Source organism: Biomphalaria glabrata, chromosome 14, assembly GCF_947242115.1.
Source record: "Biomphalaria glabrata chromosome 14, xgBioGlab47.1, whole genome shotgun sequence".
Taxonomy (NCBI): Eukaryota; Metazoa; Mollusca; class Gastropoda; family Planorbidae; genus Biomphalaria; species Biomphalaria glabrata.
In genome coordinates, this window is record NC_074724.1 from 8,569,411 (window position 1) to 8,593,001 (window position 23,591).

Consider the following 23,591-nt stretch of genomic DNA (forward strand, 5'->3'; position numbering starts at 1 on the left):
CATTAACTGTCATATGTTCACCTTGGGTCAAGAAGGTGAAAAGTACGAGCAACTTTTTATATAGAAAGAGGAATTAATGACTTTTAGTCTGTAGTAACTTAAGTTGAGTTGAGTCGTCTTTGGGACTTGAGACAGTACACATATTGTTAGTAGTTACTTTTTCTACTTAGAGCTGGATACATGTTATTAAAGTTGTATTGTTACCCGCTCTGATGTGGACGTTATTTAGTATTCTAGAGGACTTATATTTTGTGCCCGCTGAGACGCGAATGTAACTGCACTTAGCTTGGATTATTACTTCTATAACTACTGTGAATGTTTAAGGATGTCGTGTCATTTCTCAACTAACTAGTGACTTGTAACTGAATGTTTCAAGTTGCACTATATTATTATCATTAATAAAGGATATTCATCTACCAAAGTTGGATTCAAGTCATTCTATACTATCTATGTGATAGTCTAAGTGTGATATCAATACTCGCCAAAGCAACCTTACACACATTGATGACTAACACGTCGTTTTACAGTATGTTTTATGTTTTTCTTTTTTAAAATATATAAAACAATGCAATAATGAAACGCCTGGTACTGTGATGTTGCTAAGTTAAAGTGTCGAATTGGAGGATTTTTTTTATCTCGCCCTGGTTAGGACTGTCAATTTCACAAATTATATATTTGGTCCCTTCAGCTGCCATTGTATATCTAATATGTATGTATCATTCATTAGTTCAGCCCTTACCTTCACAGTGGTTTAAAACTAATTGCTAATGTCTAAGTACAGTGTAGTTTGAATATTTCTTACCTTTTCAAATACAAGATACGTTAGGTTCTTGATGTTTATGTCTTTAGAGGAAAGGAATGTATCATAAGACTTGCCCGTAGGTAAAGGTTCCATCCTAAGGGGCATGAAATAACTTATTCCTTCGATATCTAAATTTACGGTGCAGTTTCCATTTTGGTAGGTCCTCCCAGGAGCACAGTGGATCTGAAGACATTGAGTCTGTGGGATAAACAATTTGATATTGAAATAAACTATATCACACTAGGGAATACAAAAGTTATCAAAGGTACTTAAAAAGTAATGTAAAGAGCCATTTCAGATCTTTCAATCTGTGGGGCAGATGATGTAAAGGTCATCAGTTTCTGTTGTAAATGGATGACAAGGATAACACGTTACCAGCTTTACTACCAACGCCTATAATTTTTCCCTGCTATCTTTACTCTTATATAAAACTTAATTTATTTAAAAGAAAACAAACAACATATTTTTAATAAAAGCTTATATCTAATCACTGTCTGTTTGTCTGTCTGTCTGGTTAAAAGTTTGTACACGTCATTTCTCCCATAGACAATATCAGATCTAGCTCACATTTTGCACAATTATTTTTTGTACCTGACAACACGAGAATGAAATTTAAAAATTCACTAATTATTTATATACGTATTGGGAATAAATTATTTTATTCGGATTCTCTAGCTTGGGGAACAAACTGTAAAGGACTGAAGTGGTGGTATAAGCTGAATTGCTCCACTATATAGGCCGTTGTTGGAGCATTAGTGAATTCAAACCTAAAAAATAGGACTAGAGTATAGAACAATAAATAAATGTAAAATCTTCCATGTTCATAAGCTCTCCACTAACAGAGTGGTTGCCGTGTTGGCTTGAGAAGCCTGAGAAGGCTTGAACCATCAGTTTGAATGCAGGTCGTTCCCCTTTTTTTAATTTATTTTTTTTTAAATGCTTTATATTGTTAGTCTAAATCTATTACAAAATTAATTACATGACTGATCCAAACTAATTGATTAAGTACGCTTAATATAAGCTTTGTTTCTTTGTTGTTTTTTTTAAGTATTTTATTTAATGTTTTCTTGATAAATATTACACTTTTTCTTAAAAATTTCAGAAGGTCCTCTAAAAAAAAAAATAATTAAGTCATACTCTTAGAGAGTGGCTTCAATAGAATGGCTGCCTGGTCGTGCGGTTAGAGCGCTGAACTGCCGTTCGGATTTATCGATGGTCGAGGGTTCAAATCCTGCCCGCTCCCATGCCCCGTCGTCCGGGAGGGAGGTTTGAACTAGAAAGTAAACTTCAACTCTGAAGGAACATCCGAAACATGTAAAACAAACATTTTACAAAGTGTCCCCCCCTCCCCCCCCCCCCCATCAAATTTCTGAAATCATTCCTCAATAAAAATTTTAAAAAGAAGAAAAAAAAAACAATACAGTGAGCTGATTACATACTTTCATTGATTGTTACCAAAATGTAAAATGAGTGTCAATTCTATTATAATATCCAATTGTTTATGACATCTATTCAGTTGTTTTAGCATGCTTTACAGAGCAAGTTGTTTGGCGAGGATATATTATGGCAGGATTAAGAAGTAGTTATTTGTTTCCTAAATGGGAGGTAAGTTTAAATTTAGAGACAACTGAGGTGATTAGTTAAAAACAATAATAGGATTTCAAGAAGGATAGCGAAAGGCAAACAGACTACTTATGACGGCTTTAGAGACAGGCAGGTCTTATGAACGTACAGTGACATTAAATGGTTTCCTTCATTAAAACCCTCGTTCGATATTCAACATTAGCGCCGACCGCCTTATATCGTTGGCCTTTGAGTCTTACATCCGTTTGATCTGCCTGCATATAACACATACGCGGAAGCGCCCATCATACAATAGAAACATATTTAACATCACTTAGACAAGTTTCCTTTGAGATTTAGACGGAAATGGTTATAACATTATGCTGTTGTACTACCATATAGACCAGAAGATGTGCTCGTTTACAGCCCTTGGTCAGCGGGAGCGCTTAAATCTACAGGAGTATAAAGATTTGTACTGTTTCTTCTAGCGAGACAATAAGCAAAAAACAAAAGGTAACCAATTGTAAAATTAATTACTGTTAAAACTATATATTCAGTATTCATAAATATGAGTATAGTTGTTAGTTCACTTAAATAATTGTTTTGTTACCTAATAAAACATGAATCAATAAACAAAAATACTTAGTTATATAATTATTTGTAATTAATCAATTTGTTTCATAAAAATAAGGGAAATAAGTTGTACAATATTGATAGTTTAAAGGGCGGAGTTCTTCCCCTTAAAATATTTTTTTTTTTAAATCTTCAAATGAAAGGCAAGTAAAGCACAGTTTTAAACTAAGTAGACTGTTGATTGAGGGTGCATGATTGCACACCCGCCACTCACATTTTATATTCGTAATAACAGAGTTACTGATTTATGGTTTATTATGGTTTATTATGGTTTTGTTTTTCACGCTTATCAGTTTGAAAGTCATGTCCACTAGGTGACTAGGACATGGTCAAGAAGGTTCAAGTTTTGATTTCAAATTTGTAGATCTAGAAAACATCTGTTTAAAAGTGTGCTACACATTACGTAGACATCTAGAACTTAATCTAGATTCATCACTCTTAAGATCTAGATGTAGAACTACTAGGTGTAATCTTTTTTTATTTAGATTAATGTCAAAATAAACGCTAAATTTAGATAATCTATCAACTAAAGCATTTTAAAATTTAATTAGAAAAAGATTTTAAAATTCTTCTTCAAAAAAAAAAAAAAAGCTTACGCCTTATGTGTAATTTTATTAATTCGTTTAGTCGGTCGTGTGATTAGATATTTCTCATGATAAGTATTTGCGATTATAAATATTTTTACCAATTGTTTTTGTTTAGCTTTTAGTATACTCAATCGGCAATGATCCTATCACTTGTCTGGACCAGTTGTGAAAGGGGGAGGGTAGTAAGGGGGTATATTGGAGAATGTTTACATGATCGTTTTGTTTTTTTAAATGCATTAAAAATGTTCACTCATAGCTCTGATCTGAAGGGGAATAACTCAACTTATACTACCACATCTGTCAAGTACGATTTCTCTCTCTTATTCAAGATACCAAACAAAATAGTTAATTAACTAATTGTCAATTTTTTTAGCGTCCCCCGCAATTAGTTTTGTGTTGCATGTCTGTCCCTCCGTCCGTCCAGTTTAGATCTCGTAAACTAGAAAAGGTAGTGAAAATCCGACATCATAATATTTAGACCATTCAAAGTTCTATTGCAACGGCTACTTTTTCTTTTCTGAAAGCGAAAAATCTAATTTTTTAAATCAATTATGCAAGCAGTTTGTTTTTGTTTTTCATACAAATACACCATTTTTACGACTATTCACTATTAATAGTAACAAACACGGGAGGATTTTTAGTAAGAAAGATGACTTACGTAAGTTATTTATGTAAATGGTTTTCGATATTTTGTCAAAAAAGTTTTTTTTTTGTATTGCTAAGTTATGTAAGATCTGACATATAATTACTACATATTAAAAAAAAGTTTACTTTTTAAAGAAAAAAAATCTATTTACTATGCATATAAATGAAACATAATTTAAAACAACAATTAATAAGTAGTTTTTCATATTACCGCGTAAACTGCAGAGAGCTGCACCTGTAATTAAATAAACTAAAGGAATTATTTTTTTAAAAGGATTTTTTTCTTGATGCTTTGAATAAGACATTGACAAAAGAATTAGATTAATTATATACTCATTATAAGACATCAGTTAGGCAAGGTTCACATGTAACATCACTTTCACCTATCCCTTAATCTGCCGGACTGTTGGGCACAATACAGGATCTGAAACCTTCTTTCTCCATTCTTCTCTGTCATTTGCCTTTGATAGAATTTCATTCTGATATTCTTTCTGAAAACATTGAAACCTGCCTTTTTACCTGCCTGGGCCACTTCTGATAGAATTTAGTTATGATATTCTTCTTTAAATATTAAAACGTGCCCATTTACCTGCCTGGGTGGACCAATTCGGACGCCGATTTTGAGTTTGTGTTTCCACACAAACTCTCTTTGCAACCTTGTTTAATAATTGATTCTTGTATTGTTAGGTAAAAGAATCGTGCAAAATTTCCGCTTAATCTCATATTGTGTGTAGAAGAAATGACGTGAACAAACTTTTTATCGTACAGACAGAGTAAGTTGATATAAGCTTTGCAAATAAACAGCTCATTTATTTGTAATCTACGGCTGACGACGCCTAACCACCCACTCACCTTCCGACAAAGAATCCCGGTTAGTTAAATGTATACATCTACTACACTGATGATATTGCAATGGTAGGTCTTTAGATCTAGACTTAGAAGAAGATGCCAAAGTTTTTCCTGAACACATTATTTTATGAGGCTCTTAAATCAATGAAGCATTACAAAAATTCGCTAAAAAAGCTACAGTCCTTTTAACAACGCGATAGTTCTTCCAAAGCATATCAGTATGTTGAGCTAGATCTAGTTCTCTATCGAAATTTACATTTATTTATTTTATATTTAAAAAATTAGAACCATTAAACTAGAGTTTTTATACTTGCTGCCAACTAACTTGTTATTCTTTTCTCAGCGATTAACATAAACTGTTAAATCTCTAGGCAAATCGTTAGAGACATTTTTAAGTCCAGAGGAGTGGGTGGTTAGAACCAAGACCTTTTTTGTAGATCTATTTGTTTATTTATGTTGGTTTTTTTTTTAATTAGTGTATGATATGCGTTTATATGATACATACGTCTGGTGCCAGCCATTCATTGTCAGTGCATTTGTTTTTCTGGAACTCAGGCTTTGAGAAACTCGGGGTCCTTTTAGAATCTTTCATAGTAAGTAAAAGTGAGAACGGCAACATTTTGGGATCAAAAATGTTTGTCAAATATTTAAATTTTTTATAAAGCTGAGGAACACGTCCCTGAAGAAAAAAATCAAAATAAAAAAAATAGAAGATGTAGTTTCTTGATTAGTATCGTTAGTAATGAACACACAAAGCAACGACCTGTCTTTAATACTAAATAATATAGTATTGTTTAAATCTGTTGAGTGTGCTGTTTTATAGAATCTTCATTTATTTATCATATTCGGATTTAAAGGTTCATGGCCGGCCTTAGGCCACTGCAACCTATCCGGTCGCAGTGGGTCCCGCGCTTTCATAGGCCCCGCGCTTATTCTAGGTGTAATGATTAAATTGCAGAATACATACGAAAAAATCATGAAAATCTTCTGAATTTATTGAAATCTCCTGAAAACTCCTGAAATCTGCTGAATTCTCCTGAAATCTCCTGAAATCTCCTGAAAACTCCTGAAATCTCCTGAAATCTCCTGAAAACTCCTGAAATCTCCTGAAACTCCTGAAAACTCCTGAAATCTCCTGAAATCTCCCGAAATCTCCTGAAAACTCCTGAAATCTCCTGATAAATAGTCAAGATTTCATTTGTGGGTGTTATTCATTGCGGAAAACGCCAATCCTACGCGCGAAAAAAGAAAAAAAGGCATTGTCAGCTTTCATGTAAAAAAATGTAATAATCAGGCGAATTTTCACCTTCATCGGAAGTTACAATTGTTTATTTACTTTTATAGTCACTGGCAGGGGCGTAACTAGGGATTTGGGGGCCCGGGGGGATTGAACTCTTTGGGGGCCCCTTGCATTTTGACATTCGACATATGACATGGAATAATGTACGCAAAAATATATAAGCCCCAAATCAAATTGGTTCAGTATATCAGTAAACTTAACAAAAAGTAATCAAGACTATTTTAATGAATAAAAGCTTTGTTTATTAGTTAAATAATGCACAAGTGACAAATCTCAATTGATATCTCTTCACGTCGTGCATTCTGTGCAGCAAAGACATCTATAACATCAACTACATCGATACTTTCTAGTATTTGTGACTTCACTGACATTAAAGCCATGATAAGCCTTTCTTGTGTCATTGTGCTCCTGAGATAGCTTTTGATGAACTTGAGCTTTGAGAATGATCTCTCACATGACGTAATGGAAGTGGCCTGAGTTAGCAGTATTCGGAGGAGGTTGCAAAGTTTGAGCACACGTAATTACCATATGAAGCCTGTTTCCTCAATATGTCTATTGGTGATTGTATTACTGGTTTGTTGATGAAAAGTGCTCGTGCATCAATGACATCATACAAACAGGAAAAGTAGCACAGTTTGTCATAAGCGGGTCTTCATCTAACAGGTGTCTTGGTTCAAGAAGAAACCCAAAGGTATCAATTTTCTTTCCAGCCTTTGGAATCTGCCCTTCATCTCCATATGAAATCTGTCCAGCACTTCTGTCGCAACACGTTTGAATTGCAGTTCTATTGACAGTCCTACATTAGAACTCAACTTCCCATCAAGTCTTTTCTTTCTTCTATAGCTTTTATATAGCGTTACTTTCATGCTTATAGCATGCTCAGAGCGCTTTGGTCCAATCTAGGAGTTGGTTTTCCGTTCTGCCTTTAGTAAACGCAACTCTGCCCGAGTCGGATGTCGAACCTCGAGTCCCCTTCTAGGTAGCCAAGACAAGCCAAGTTCAAGCGCACTTAGCCTCTCGACCACGCTTCCCACAGGGATTACAGGGAATCCATAGTATTCACTACCTTCTTTTGCTTTTTTGATGGATTGGGTTTTTGTCAGTTTCTCATCATTTTGCAGAAAGCATGAAAGGGTACTAATTTCTTTAGCAGCTTTCCATATATGCAGTCCAGACTTTTGTAGTTTCTTCCGAACTATATTAATTGGGAGCAAGAGCTTTGACCAGAATTCAAGATAGGCAAAAAATTCTTAATTTTCCACTGCATGAAGAAGATTCTGTCCTAATATTATATGGTACTACGTCATTGTTGGTTGTTTATGTTTTGTGCGCAAGCAAAAGGATTCAGATCATACAAAAGTGGGAAAGATCCATATCTCGTTATGCTCGAGTATAGAAATACTCCGATAAGTGGACTGCCGTATTCACAATCACAACTGCTGACGAGTAGAAGACTCAGGGAATCATTCCAACTGATCCCAAACTATTGAAACTATCGGTAGCTGAAAATGCAGAGACATTACTCAACGAACGACATATGAAAAGCAAAGTGAAATACAATGCAAAAGCAAGACTACCTAAAGATTATTCTGTCGGAGAGTTCGTCTAGGTCAAACATGGCAGAAAGAAGTTGTCATAAAAAACATTCAGCACCCAGATCTTACATCATAAAGACAAACGGAAAAACATACAGAAGAAATCAACGCTTTTTAAATAAGAGTTTCGATGAAGACATCTCTGAGTACTATGATACCGATGAAGTCAATGAACTGCAAACTGTTGGAACAAACGAAACAGACAGTTATAGACCAACGTCTAGAGAACTTGTTGTGCCAGTCAAGACAACCAGAAGTGGACGAATTGTTGAAGTTCCTACTAGACAGGGCCGGCCTTAGGCCACTGCAGCCAATGCGGTCTCAGTGGGCCCCGCGCTTTCATAGGACACGCGCTAATTCTAAGTGTACATTATTAAATTAAACCATTATAACGTATATAAAATAACAGGGTTTTCGTGACCTCCTGATTTTCCAGGGCCTCCAGGAAATCTCATGAAAAGGCAAAATATACGATAAAGTCCTGAACTTTTTTTTAATTTATTCAAATCTCCTTAAGAATAGACGAAATTGACATTTTGGGGTGCCAATAAATAAAAAGTGGCATTGCGAGCTTTCATTTGATAAAAATTTATTGCAAAGACGAAAGTAGGCCTATTTTCTAATTCAAAAAAAATAATATTGACATTATGCTCATCCCTACCCAGACTAGGCCCCGCGCGATCAGTTTTGCATAGGGCCCCCAAATGGTAGATATCACTCTTAAGAACTTTAAAAGGAAGGATGTGATAATAACTTCAAAAGGAAGGATGTGCTAATATTATATGATATTACGTTATTGTTTGTTGTTTATGTTTTGTGCGAAAGCAAAAGGATTAGATGGAAATAAAAATAGAGTTTCCATTGGATTGATGAAAGATAAATAGAGGGGTAATAACTCGAGTGTGAAGTTTAATTCTGAAATTATAGACGCCAAACCCGAATAATGGACTATTCTTGCATTATTAAGAATAACTTTTGGATCTGTTATACTCGATTCTGTAAATTTTGCTTCAAGGTTAATTAGTGTAGCCATAAAATACTCGCCATTTAGATCTATTATTAGTAAAGGTAACAAGATACCTGGAATTCGCTGTATATCATGCAGTTTTATTCGTGGCAACAAAGTTTAAAATGTAAAACTAACTGTAAAAAAAACTTCAATCTCTGTGGGAAAAAATATTTTTAAAATGTCAACAAAGTCAACGTACTGATAGACCTAGATTTAGGTTTAGTCTTTGTGATAAATTTTTAATCCATAAATGTTGAAAAAAAAGACACCCGTTGACACTATTTGTCAATCAAATATATTAATTTATGTATTTACAAATAAATTTCGGACACCCATTTGGGGGCCCCCCCCTAGGTGGGGGCCCGGGGGGATTTTAAATTTCTCCCCCCCCTCCCCCCCCCTTAGTTACGCCACTGACTCACTGGCATATAAATATGCCATAGGTTGCAAGGTTCTTAAATTTAAGTTAATTTGATCGCAAATATTGTACTTACTAAAGAATGAATAAAATTCAAAGTCGATTTTGTTTTCTGATACAAAAAATTAATTTGCACTTATTCCCACCCAGACTAGGCCCCGCGCAATCAGTTTCGCATAGGGCCCCGCAATTGTTAGGACCGGCCCTGTATTGGGTTTTCTCTTGAAAAAAGGGGGGGCGAGGTAAAAAAATTCCATTTTTTACAAATCCAACAATCGTTAGCTATTAATTTACATTCGTTTATTTCACTCATTAGAACGATCTAACTAGAGGATGGCTGCCTGGTCGTGCGGTTTGCACGCTGGACTGTCGTTCAGATTTATCGATGGTCCCGGGTTCAAACCCTGCCCGCTCCCATCCCCCGTCGTCCTGCGAGAGGTTTGGACTAGAAAGTAATTATCTTAAACTCTGAAGGAACATCCGAAACATGTAAAACATTTTAGAGTTTTCCCTATGTGCTCTGAAGTTGTATACAAGAGTTGTTTTTTTTTTTAATGTTATTATTTTTTTTGTGTTTTTAAAAGGACCAGTTTTGTTTTTGAAAAACAAATGTGTATTCTGTTCAGGTATTGTTACGATACATTAAGGCTCTTAGCTCTTCTCTTCCAAAAGTGAAATGTACCTATTTAAAAACCAATATTATTTATGCATTGTTATTATTAATAATAATAATATTGACAAATATGTCTAACATAATTTATTTAACTGAATACCAATGCATATGACATAGTTGCAGATGATTTTTCTTACCCCTTTTTACAATCCCCCACTCTGCCGCGATCCCTCCCCACCCACCCCCAAACACATACATACAGCAATAGCTAAGTAGACAATAACAATCCATATTTTCGATGGTCTTAGGCAGGGATGGGCAACATTTTTGTAACGAGGGCCGCATTAAAAATAGTTTGGGAATGACGGGCCGCATATATATATATATATATATATATATATATATATATACACACATATATATATATATATATATATATTAGAAAGATAAGCTTGCTGTGTAGAATGTCTTTTAATTCATATATACACTGTATTACGATTTGATTTTATTGCTGTTGTCTTTTTTATCACAATATCCCCCCAGATATACAGTTGTACTTAATGTGCAGTATTTTACTTTTTACACTCGTGCATAATGTTTCTTAACTGTGAAACTATCTTACTAGTTGTTACCTCTATGTGTGACTGCTGTCAAATTACAGTCAGTCAACATTGACTAGTGATTATACTTGTTTAGTTTCCACAAAAAATCCTTGCTCACTGAATGAGACAATTTATGTTCCGGAAGTTAAATGTAGGGACGAGCGAAGCCTGCCCTTGTGGAGCATCACCAGAGAATGCTGACCATGTCCTTCAGTGGTGCATACTAAATCAAGGGACCCGAACTAGACTCTCTAAAGACTTTTCGGAGATTTGCCTGATCTGGAACATACTACGCGGTTCATCTCAGATATAGAATTACTGATTTGAACCCTTCAACAAGTAAAATGAGAACGAAGAAGAAGAACTGATGTATGTGAACCCAAATAGTGTATTTTAATGTTGAAATACAGCTTCTGGCACCCATAAAGCTCCCTGTGGTAGTGCTGACTGGAGCTTCTCTTTGCTTTGAGTTATGTCCTCTGGAGCTGAATCGGCTTTTCTTAATAAGTGTTGTATTTGTAATCATTTCACTAAAGATAGTTTCACCTTTCAGCAAAGGAAAATGACAAAAACTTTTTTTTTTGCTTGCCTGTAGAAATTGCAATTTATTGTTTGAAAAGACTTACATGGATTTACATTTCAAGTGTAAACAATCAATTAAAATAGAAGTTATAAAAAACATGAAATTTTGTCTTCCACTCTTCGTTAGAAATATTGGTAACACAGTCAATGTCCTTTAAGTAACATAACAATTTCATCCTTGAGATTGTATATTCTTCTCCTTTGCCTTGCCCATGCTAAGCTAGCAGATACAATTGATTATTTATTCATAGACCCGTGGTTAACTCCCATAGCTCTAGCAAGTTTGATTATTTTTTCTTTTAGTATCTCCAGATAGTTTAGTGATTAAAGTATATACAGCCTTGTGCAAACTTTCCTGTTTCAAGTTTATGGTTCTCAGTTAAAGATCGAGCTCCATCAGTTGTTACACTTGCCATCTTGTTCCAAGCCTACCCAACACTCAGACATTGTGTCTTGAATTGAGTGTATTGATGTATAGCCAATAAGCATAATCTTCGTTTACTTAGAACTTTTTATAATGAGGCAGTTTAAATAATTTATATAGATATTTTTTTTAAATATTTGCATTTTTATATCTATATAATGTGGGCACACCTGATTTCTGTAGGTGTCGGCGGGCCGCATAAAACACTTCGGCAGGCCGCATGTGGCCCGCGGGTCGTAATTTGCCCACCCCTGGTCTTAGGCGACCCCTGGCAAATCGTCAATCGACCCCAAAGGGGATCGAGACCCATAGGTTGAGAAACCCTGATTTAAAGGATTTAGTACTAGTATACCTGATAAGTCAGTGCTTGTACAGATGGATAGGCTCACATAACTTGGCAGCATTAAAGCAATCGATAGATAGGACGTAGAATACCGAATATGAAAGGCAGGGGCCATTTTCGAAAGACTGTGGCCAATTTGGAAATTTGGGCTTTATCTATCTATCTATCTATCTATCTATCTATCTATCTATATATATATATATATATATATATATATATATATATATATATATACATATTTTACCCCTTTAGCTACGCTTATAGATTTTAGAGTGTGTAATTTGCTTTGTTTTTAATATTAAAGAGGTATTTTTTACCTTCAAACTCCGCTAAAGGGAGGGGGGGGGGGGGTTAAAGTCAAAACTTGGTCAAAACCCATTGAGCTACGCTCATAACATTTAGAGTGCGTAATTTTTTTTTATATTGAAGCCGTATTTCTTAGCTTCAAACCCTACTGAAGAGGAGGGTGGGGCTAAAGTCAAAACCCCTTTGGCTACGCTCATAGAATTTTGAGTGTGTAATTTCATTTCGGGGGGGTGGGGTTGAACCCCCAACCCCCTCTGGCTACGCCCATGATATCTATATCTATCTTTCTATCTATCTATCTATCTATCTATCTATCTATCTATCTATCTATCTATCTATCTATCTATCTATCTATCTATATAGCTATATATCTATCTATCTTATCTATCTATCTATCTATCTATCTATCTTATCTATCTATCTATCTATCTATCTATCTATCTATCTATCTATCTATCTATCTATCTATCTATCTATCTATCTATCTCTCTCTCTCTCTCTCTATATATATATATATATATATATATATATATATATATATATATATATATATATATATATATATATATATATATATATAATATAATATAATAAATATAAATATATTCAGTGCACTATAAGAGATGAAATGAATGGAAAGAAGGGAAGAGGCAGTGTGATGATTGATGGCTGTAGATATTCGTCTTGTTTTGGGATCTATGTTATTAAACTGGTATTGTCATTGTTCTCTTGGCGTTGAGTTGCTTCCTTAAAAGTATTTAACAATATATAATCTAAAATAATGATAACTTACCGTGTCGTAGATAGCACAGAATAAGTTGTCGTATATGTTTGCTGTGGTACTGACTACAACAGCCAGCGCGTTGTCTGACAAATTTTTGCAAGCCATTAAAACATCACTGCCGTTAAGTTCAGTTTTTTCAAATGCTCCTCTTTTATCTCTATGGAGCGATTACAATTTATTTTGGGTGAAAAAAATATTTTAATTAGCTTTAGAATTTCATACAAAAAGATTAAATTTAAGTCCGTAATAAGGAGACAATGTTTGATGCGACGGATACTTTTTTTCTTTTCTAAAAGCGAAAACTTGGATTTTAAAATTAAGTAGGCAAGCAGTTTTCTTTAAAAATTTCTTATATTTTTTTTCTTAAAAAAACTTTCCCTTTAGTTAAATTAACGTTGCAAATGTAAATACAACACTATGAAATGAATTGAAATACAAAATAATAATTGTTGTTTTAAATAGGTATTTTTCACTTGTATTTAGGTTAAATAGATTTTTTCTCTTTAAAAAAAAGTAACATTTTTATGTAATGCAGGTAGTTGATAAGGCAAAACTAATTTAATTTAGATAAACAATTTTTAAAAAATGTTGACAAAAATATAAAATCTTTTGCATAAATGGATTAAAAATATTGCAATTTGTATTGTTAGGAAAAAAAATTATTGCAGTGTTGATTTTATTAATTTTTTTGCTTTCTGCAAAGAAAAAAAGTAGCGTTGTATCAGAACTTTTGAAAGGTCTAAAATATCATGATGTCAGGTTTGTAATACCTTTTCTAGTTTACGTGATCTAAACGGGACGGACGAACTGAAGGACAGACAGACAGACCACATAAAACTAATAACGGCTATTCCCCTTTCGAGGACCGTACAAATTAAAATTAAATGTTAAATGTAAAACATACATACTCGCTGTCTCTATATTTCAAATTATAACAGTCCATTACAGGAAAATTGTTTGGAAATCTGATGCTATAAGGTTTTAAAGAAATCAAGTATTGTTGAAAATAAGCATACTCCGACATAGCTGAAAGGGCAGTCAATAATCCTATCAGACGAAGACTTGACTCTGGGACCACATACTTGATACAAAAAAAATATTTAAAAAAAAATAATCATTAATAAAAAAAGTAGACACAAACATTTTTACAAGAATAATAATTAAAAAATATAATAATTATTAGCAATAAATGCTGTCTTTTGTGTAGCTAATCTATCTTATCTTTGAATTGTAATCACTTTATTTTTAGTTTCAAGAAAGACGAGATACAGTGGCTGAGTAATTAAGCGCTTGTCTTCCGAAAAGAAGGTTCTCGAGTTTAAATCCGCAAGTATTCGACTTAGAATCTCAGTATCTTAGTATATGAACACCATAGTCTAATGGGAACAAGTCCTAAGCTCAGAGGAGTAAAGGGCTGTTGGTTGTTAGTGTGGCCACATGATACATTCGTCAACAGTGATCTGAATACCTTCATATAATAATCACTCGCAGATCTTAAGATTTTTAATATTTAGAAAAACAAAAAGATTAGTAAATACATGATTGTAAATATTATTACGCAGCAGTACAGTAAATACAACCCATTTCTTTAAAACCAAATAAATTCAAAGGGATGGTGGTGGCTACGTGGTAAAGCGCTTGATTTTCGAAAGAAGAAGTACAAGGTTTAAATCTCTGTGAATATTTATATTTGTAATTTTTAAATTTTCAGGACGCCCATTGAACTCTAATGAGTACCTGACTTTAGTTTAGGTAAGGTTGTGCTGCCTACACCCTCAACATTATCCAAAGAAAGACTATATTAAAGGGGGTACGATACATTGTTTAAAAATAAAGTCACCCCTTTTCACCTGTGATCAAAACATTATATAACCAACATACTGCTGGTGTATTGCGCTTGGCTCCGAAATCGAGTTCTCTCAGTTTTAAATATCGGTATAAAGTTTAGTTTTCAATTTTTGGATTATATTTTTTACGCTCCTAAATCCAAAAAAAAAAACACAAAAAAAAAAAACTGAAATGGGAACCTGACATTAGTTGGAGAAATAAAGGTGGTTTGTCTATTTGGAGGACACATGACATCCTCGTAAACCATTCGACTTGCATTTAATATTGTTCCTTGTTTGACTAACAAACTGATGTATAAAAGACGCCAGAATGCCTCTTCCATTGACCCGATTAGGCAAAAGGCATTCTACACGCATTTTCGTTAATGCTTATTTTATTTTTGTGTTTCCAATTTGTAAAACTGTGTGACGAACAAGCAAATTAACAACAACTGATCCAACTGTAGTTGATAAATTGTATTTAAATGCTAGTTAATTCCTCTGGAAAAAAAACACAGAAAAAAGAAGAAAGAAAACTTACATCAGTAACGTGGTTACAAAGTGCGCAAAACAAATTTTTATAAACAACTTGTGTGGCCAGGTCAATGACTCTGAAGAAAGTCTCCATGGTTTCATTCTTTAAAGGTATTTCTGTCTCACAGAGATCAATCACAGTTTGGTTCGTGACATAGTCTCGTTTACAGGAGCTTATGTACACGTATGATACAAGGCCTAGGAAGTTAGTGAGATTACACTTTAACTTTGGATCGTGATTCTGAGGTTTGGAGATAAAATTGCTGTCATTTTGAGGCCGAACAAGGTAAAAGTCCACACTGTCTAGACTAATCTCTGGGTCGTAGGGTACAGAAATATCTGGACAACAGTTGTTGTAGACTTCACAGGCTGGTCTTTGACAAAAGCAGTTGACACACTCAAAGTCAAAATAACCTTCAAACTTGATGACTTGTAATGTTCCATTATCACATCGCCTTGGACAAAACTGAACTTGATATTCCCATGGCGAAACAGTTTTGTTTGGAGCATAGTTGATTTTTATTGGCTTTGAAAAGCGCATTCTGTTAACATACATTCCTAAGGCTCCATGAATGCATAAAATGCGTGGCAGTAGAATAAGTAACTTAAATAGTAGGTCAGGCATTGGCTTTTTAGATCTTAAAAATAGATTTAGGTATAAAAGATGTATAATTGTATTTTTGGCAAGTAATTAGTTAATGTTCATGTGGAAAAAAAAACTATTTCAATCTTATAAAAGGGAAAAAAAATATTCATATTTAACATACCAAAAAAAAAGGTAGAAGACGTTAATTTCCAAATTTATATTCAAACGATTTCGTTTTAAATATAAAGATATGAAAAGGCAAAAAAAATATTTTTATATGTTATTAGAGTTTAACATACCTGAGACAGCTTGGTGTGATGACAGTAGCAGAACTTTTGAACAAATTTCTTATAAAAGCTTGTTCATTTCTCGAGATGTCAAGAGTGTATTTAAAGTAAAGAATGATCTATCTAGTTAATAATTAATGAGCTTCTGGTTCCTCTGACATATCTATATTTCTTTCTGTCTTACGAATTTTAAATAATAGAATGACACTGAGTACATACCATTATCAACTATCCCTTGACTTTCGTCGTAGGTGTTCTGTGACAGCGTAACCAAACCCTTTTCCTTTTCCCAGTCAGAAGCTGTTCTTAGCAGGACATCAAGAAACAGGCCGGTCCATTCTTTTACGTTGTCCAGCCAGCTTTTGTTTTGACGACTCTTTCTTCATGCTCCCTCCACTGTACCTTGATGAATGAGTTTTAACAGTGAGTCATGTCTTAGAATAGGACCGAAGCAGCTCAGCTTTCGTCTTCTCACAGTATTGAGAGAAGTTCTTTCTTTATGCCAGCTAGACTCAGCTAGAGGATTGACTTGTAAAATTAGAAACTCATTTGTTTTCTCTTCCTGGTAGCTGATACCCAACATTTTTCTGTAGCATTTCCTTTCAGAGGATTGAATTCTTCTTTCAGCCTCAGCGTTCAGTGTCAACAACTTTCATAACTCTTTATTAGATGTCTGAAGACGTGGTGCCTCCATCAAGACATCATGATATTTTAGAACATTCAAAGTTCTGATGCAACGGCTACGTTTTTCTTTTCTAAAAAACGAAAAAAAAAAACTTGTTAAATTCAACTACGCAAGCAGTTTTTTTTTAAAATCAAAATACACCATTTTTACAACTATTCACTTCTTCTTCTTCTTCGTTCTCATTTTTTATGTTGGAGTGTTCAGATGACTAGACCAATACATGAGATGAACTGCGCAGTGGTTTCCAAATCAGGGAGCTCTCCATATAGTTTCCATTCTAGTGGGGTGTTTTGGGGCCAGTGTCTTATACGGGCCTCTTGGTAAAGAGAGCAGTTTTGGAGGTCGTGGTCGGCATTCTCTGGTGACACTCCACATGGGCAGACCTCACTGGTTCCAATTTTGAGCTTCCGGTACATGTGTTATCGCATTCTGTTGTGTCCGGTCCTGAGTCGAAAGATTAGACGTTATACTTGTTGATCTTATAGTAAGCATCATCTTTCTTGTGATTCACATGAGAGCTCGTCCATTTCTCATTTATTTTATTTACAATTATTTTCTTCATTTCTTCTGGATAGAGTGCAGAGTACAATTGTGAGTTTGTTCTCCCACTCTTGGCGAGTGTGTCGGCCTTCTCATTTCCTTCTAGTTGTAAATCTCGCGTGGATTTAGTTACTGCGCATTGATCCTTCTTATGACGATCCATGTTTCTTAAAATACCCCATACAGTACACCCAATCATCTAGGATTATTCTAAAGGTACTGTAGAAATACATTAATCACAACTCGGACCTACATCCGTTACAACTGACATGTTGGTTCAAAAACGTACAGAACCCTCTACAGACAGCTAGATACATAAGTCTCATGTTCTTTTCTTGGCTCATTAGGGTTTACTTACGAACGATTACTGTAGATCCATAATAAACTAATAAACACTTATTGATATGAAATGTATATTAAAAAATAACAAGCAAAAAGTTTTTTTTTTTTTTTATATATTTCATAAAATTACAAGTTTATAGAAAACAATCCGTAAAAGCTAAACGAAAATCCGTCCATTTCCATTATGTTGTAACAACTAAAATAAACACCAGTACAAGAAAAAGCAAAACCCCAATGACTGACACTCACTCTCTCAGGAAGAATAAAAGATTCAGTTTACATCTCTGCAGACTTTTTACCTTCCAAAGCTCATTCATAACCTGGGAGTACTTAAACAAAAGGTATAACTGCTTCATACAAAAATATCAACAAAGAGGTAAATTATTCACTCTCGCAATACCTGCTTATGACAATTAGTAACTAGCAATGATTAACTGGAGCAAGTAAAAATACATCTTATTTCTTAATTCGATAAGGTTTTCCACGCAATGAATGAAAATCAATAATCAATAAATAATACACATTTTTTGACAATGCAGGACAAAACATATCCACAAAAATCCCTATCCTAATACATGTATTTACTCATACGAAATCTGCACACTGTAATACTATCCCCTAAATGAACACAAAAGACTAATACAAATAGGGAGGGCCCGAAATGGGCGTCCAAAACAAATATTTATATAAGAGGAATAGCATCATTGTAAACACCAGTTTCCATATCAACAAAAGTATTTAAGAACAAAACAAAGCAGAGCGTTTTGATAAATGAGATGTTTACAAATAAACCAAAACAACTGAAATATTAAATGCAATATAACACGCCATTATACCAGTATTAAAGTATGAGTCCTCTATAGTGATGGGCAAAAGTTAACTAAAAAGTTGCTAACTTTTAGTTTAACTAAAAAAAATTAGTTAAGGCCAAAGTTTAATTAAAAAAAAAAAAGTTTAGTTAAAATCCTAGTTTAATTATTTTTTTTAGTTACAAACTAAAAAGTTTAATTACAAATTTTACAAACTTTTTTAACACACATACCAATAAATATTTAGATCTGTGTAATTTGGAGAATAAAAATAATGAATAACAGAGAGGAGAATAAACTAGAGGGTGCACAGGTCACTAGAAAGCCTTTTGACCTTTACCCTATAATGGTCGCTATTCCCGCCAATTCAAGGTATTTGAAAGGCGAGAAAAATAAACGTGTTTATTATATTTCTAGCAAGTTTCGCTGCTTGATAAATTCTGATAATTCCTTGCTTCTATAGATCTACATTAATTCTGCTTTTTATTAATTAAACACCAGTGTGTTCCTGTATAGCTGCAGGCAAAGAATTTTGCTTTACTATAGATCTAAAAGAAATGTCGACTCTTTTTATTTTAAAACTTTTTACTAGATAGATCTAGAGTTAGAGTCTAGTGACTAGTCTATTACTATTAGATCTATAGTATAGTCTATATTTAATTATTTTAGTCTTAAGTAGAGTCTAACTCTTAGTAGTCTTAGTCTTAGATCTAGATGTAAATTTAAAATTATAAGTCAATAATATAGATCTATTAATTGAAATCTATATTACTTTACTTTATTAGACTAGATCTATTTAGACTATTAGTTTAGAGATTCTACTATTCTAGAATTAGAGTCTAGATCTAGATATATCTAGATTACTTATTATACTAAGACCTAAGATGCATAGATGATAGATCTATAATGACTATAATACTAATAATAGTCGTCACTATACTAGATCTAATACTAAATTAACTAAATCTAGACTAGATCTACATCTACTTCTATTATAATCATACTTATATCTACTATCTAGATCTTATATTAGATCTAGATCTAGTATTATCTACTAGAGTATATAGATCTAAATACTCATATCTAGTTATAATCATAATTATAGTAGAGTTAGACTCTATCTAGATTTTAGATCTAAATGTAGTAGTAGTAGTATTTCTTTGATTATTTTTAGATTAAAATATTAATTATTTGATCTAGGTCTAGTAGCTAGAACTAGATCCAGATTATATTTCTGATCATTTCGTTTGTAGAAGATATTAGATCCAGAATATTCTAGAATCTAGAGTTAGTTGAGTCAACATGCAGTTTTATCATTAGGCTAGGCCTACTTCTAAAGGCAACTTATTAGAACATGGACAATTACTTCTAATTTCTTTCTATAATAGTATCATTCTAGTGATTCTATTAAGATCTACATCTATCCCATTAAAGACATCTAAATCTTTTTTCATGTGCACAAATAAATGTTTATTACATTTTGCTAAAGAGATTGGTTGTGCTTTATATTTTTAATGTTTGGCTGTTTCGTCCTTAAAAAAGGTCAAAATAGTTAGTAAAAGTTTAACTAATGTTTCTTAGTTTAGTTTAACTAACTTTTTCAATTTGTGATTAACTAAAAGTTTAATTACTTTTTTTTAGTTCAAACTTAGTTTTAGTTTAACTAAAAAAATTTAGTTTAGTTCCCATCACTAATCCTCTATAAGGGACTCATAAAAATCAAGAAACTAGAGCAGACACAATATAGAGCGGTGATAATTATAACACACTAATATTACAAATTGACTAGAGTAAAACCATTAATATAATCACGAAATTTATAATTAATTTATTATAGAAAACAAAAAAATAATAAGAAATAACACACAAATCTTAAACCACAATGAACATAAACGTAACCTAATATAACTATCAGACATAAAGACAGACAGACAGACAGATAAACAGTGAAGCATACAGACAAAGAGTCGGACAGCGAGACCAATATCTATCTATCTATCTATCTATCTATCTATCTATTTATCTATCTATCTATCTATATAAATAAAAACCATATCGTATATATGGACAGATTCTACAATAGTGTCACACTGTTTGACACTTGATTCAATGTTTATGGAACATTTGCTGTTTGAACTGCTATGACAAATAGAAAATTTTACCCCAAAGAACTGACAAAGATGAAGAAAATGCAGAGAGTGCAGTCTGAATTTATCTAACATGGCAATATTACATGCCTAGTTTGGATGGACCTAAGACCCATTCATTTTATTTCTTCATATCACAATCCAACACACCAGGGCACCCTGAAAAGAAGAAATAAGGATGGGACAACACCACAGCTCTGCATTGACTACACCAAATACATGGGTGGTTGTGATGTTAACGACCAGGTTTGTCGCCTCAACAAAACACGTCGCCATTACCGTTGGCCTCGGCGTCTAATTGTAAAAAAAAAATTTGTGTCGGCTCGTAACAATGCATACATTCTTATGGAACAATTCAGTCCCCAGAAACAACCAGGCAGAAGATATAGAACATTCTCAATGTTCATGGATGACATTTGTTTGTCACTTATTGGGGATACAAGAGTTGAAGCGAAAAAGTCTCTACTCCCTCTTGACACACATGTGAGACTACAAAATGTTGGGTTTACACCATCCTCAATTGTCCCCAACAGCTACTGGAAATAATTTATGTGTAGTTTGTGCTTACAAATTCAATAAACATGTAAAGCAGTTTCCAGACATGAATTATAATAGCAGACCTGTCAAGAAAATTAAAACTAAATCATAGTGCAAACTTTGCCAAATGTACTTGTGTATAAAAGGAAGGGTCTACACTCTGAGAAGACTGGCATACCAAGAAAGAATATTGGAGATAAACATACTAATATATTTTTCTCAACATAAAATAGTTCACTTAAAATTTTTAATACCAGTAAATTGTTTTTGTGCATGTTTGTGTTAAGTGTAATTTCTTCTCAGGAACCTAGGGGAACAGGAAAATAAGGGGCAGGGAACTGAGGGTTCAAAACGAGAAATCTTGTTGCTTAGTTGTTTTGTTGTTTTGTTCGAAATCATGCTGTAATGCCTTGACGTCCAAATAAGTATTTTGGGGATGTGGACTCTTTTTAAGAAGCTTACATCATGTCACTCTGTCTGTCTGTCAGGTAAAATGTTTGTACACGTTATTTCTTCCAATCTCGGATTAAGCTGAAATTTTTCATTCTTTTTTTTTACCTGACAAACAAGAATCAATATAAACAAAATTTACAAAAAAGTGTATAAACAATTGGTAATTAATTATTTTTATTGGTATCGAACAAGGGAAAGAATTTTATTTGACTGATGTTGTGTTGTAAGTTGAATTAGTCCCCTTTATAATTTATAATATAATAGACAAAATATAAGGTCTTCTTTTTTTCTTAAAAGCTCTTGTCTGGTACAGTGGTGACCGTATCAGCTTGAGGAAGCGAGAGCCAACGAGATCGTTTCACGAATCGATTCAGTAACCTTATTCTACTTCTTTCCAGAAACGAAGGTCAGGTAAAAGAAGTCGCAGAACAAACAAGTGTTAGTTATTATCATCAGTTGGGACAACGGGAAAGGGGGGAGAAGGTGGTATCTGGGTCAATGGTATCGTGTTCACATTAAAAAACCTTACGCCTATAAAAGTGGAATAATTCGGCTAAATACCAAAAATCTTTCAAGTACAATTTCTTTTCTTGTTCAAGATAACAAACAAAGTAATTAATTACCATTAGTTAATGAGCTAATTGAATGATATTTTTTATAGATTCTTGTGTTGTCAGATATAATAAGAAATAAGAATGCAAAATTTCAGCTTGATTCAAGATTGGGTGTGGAAGAAATAGCGTTTGCAAAATTTTTAACCAGACGAACAAAGATTAGATCGAACGATATATATATATATATATATATATATATATATATATATATATATATATATATATATATATAGATAGATAGATAGATAGATAGATAGATAGATAGATAGATAGATAGATACACAGACATATAGATAGATAGATAGATAGATAGATAGATAGATAGATAGATACACAGACATATAGATAGATAGATAGATAGATAGATAGATAGATAGATAGATAGATAGATAGATATTTAAATATAGAGATATGTACTTATTATGTATAATATGCAATAATCACTCATTTCAAAGTAATAATATTACAATGCTCTCAAAAATATATCATCAAATGCTTTTAGAAACAGAGTACAAAATTGAACAAGTGGCAAGAGAATGATTTTGAAAACAAACACAACGTAATATACAGTCTTGAGTAGAGCAATGTGCACTGAAGTTTTCGCCATGACCAGCTTCCACAGGATGCTTTGTATGGTAATCTCATTGAAGGCGTGAGAGCTTCAGATAATAGTTTCGTTAGAGAATACACTAATACCAGACATTTACAAATGCCTGGCCTGTACTCCTGTATATCACGTGAAATGTCAAAAAAGAAAAAAAAATCTGTCTCTCGAGACTAATGCGACGAACTACAATCTACTTTTTTTTTTGATGATTGTAATATGTTCTTACTCATTTCTCGAGAGGTTTAATTGACTCTTGCTCCATTTGTGGCTAAAACTTAACAGCAATTGATATAGCTATATAATTTTAACGGTGCACTAAAACCTATAGACGGCTGAATGTAAACAATGACCTCGTAATCGCTGTCCACTATCCATTGTTCATGTTTATGTTCTTCTTCCCTGCTGTATTTTTATTTCTTCCGTTGTACACGCATTGATCTAATCTTATTGTTCTGCATTATATTTAAAGATCAAATGATTCGCTGAACGACAGCAAAGCCCAGGAACAACACAATGTCTTTTTGTATAATGATAATATTAAGCTCGGTTTTATAATTGCAGCCTGATGG

General features: G+C 33.4%; 1 protein-coding gene across 1 annotated transcript in view; it reads right to left on the bottom strand.

The window, feature by feature from the left end:
• Positions 1 to 23,591, bottom strand: part of LOC106053117 (collagen alpha-1(XIV) chain-like) — a 230,872-nt gene that overhangs the window by 165,861 nt on the left and 41,420 nt on the right. The window lies entirely within an intron of this gene.